Source organism: Microtus ochrogaster, chromosome 1, assembly GCF_000317375.1.
Source record: "Microtus ochrogaster isolate Prairie Vole_2 chromosome 1, MicOch1.0, whole genome shotgun sequence".
NCBI lineage: Eukaryota > Metazoa > Chordata > Mammalia > Rodentia > Cricetidae > Microtus > Microtus ochrogaster.
The window spans coordinates 57,615,413-57,615,681 of NC_022009.1; the positions used below are offsets into that span (position 1 = coordinate 57,615,413).

At 53.2% G+C, this 269-nt stretch overlaps 1 protein-coding gene across 1 annotated transcript in view; it reads right to left on the reverse strand.

The window, feature by feature from the left end:
- The window catches only part of Brms1l (BRMS1 like transcriptional repressor), a 37,082-nt gene that overhangs the window by 7,895 nt on the left and 28,918 nt on the right, over nt 1-269 (reverse strand). The gene's annotated exons all lie outside the window — the stretch shown is intronic.

Below are 269 nucleotides of genomic sequence, written 5' to 3' on the forward strand. Positions count from 1 at the left end.
CAGGCACACTATCTAGGCAGGCACACTATCTAGGCAGGCACACTAACTAGGCAGGCACACTAACTAGGCAGGCACGTTAGGCAGGCACACTAACTAGGCAGGCACACTAACTAGGTAGGCACACTAACTAGGCAGGCACGCTAGGCAGGCACACTAACTAAGCAGGCACGCTAAGCAGGCACACTATCTAGGCAGGCACATTAACTAACTAGGCAGGCACACTAACTAAGCAGGCACACTAGGCAGGCACACTATCTAGGCAGGCACAT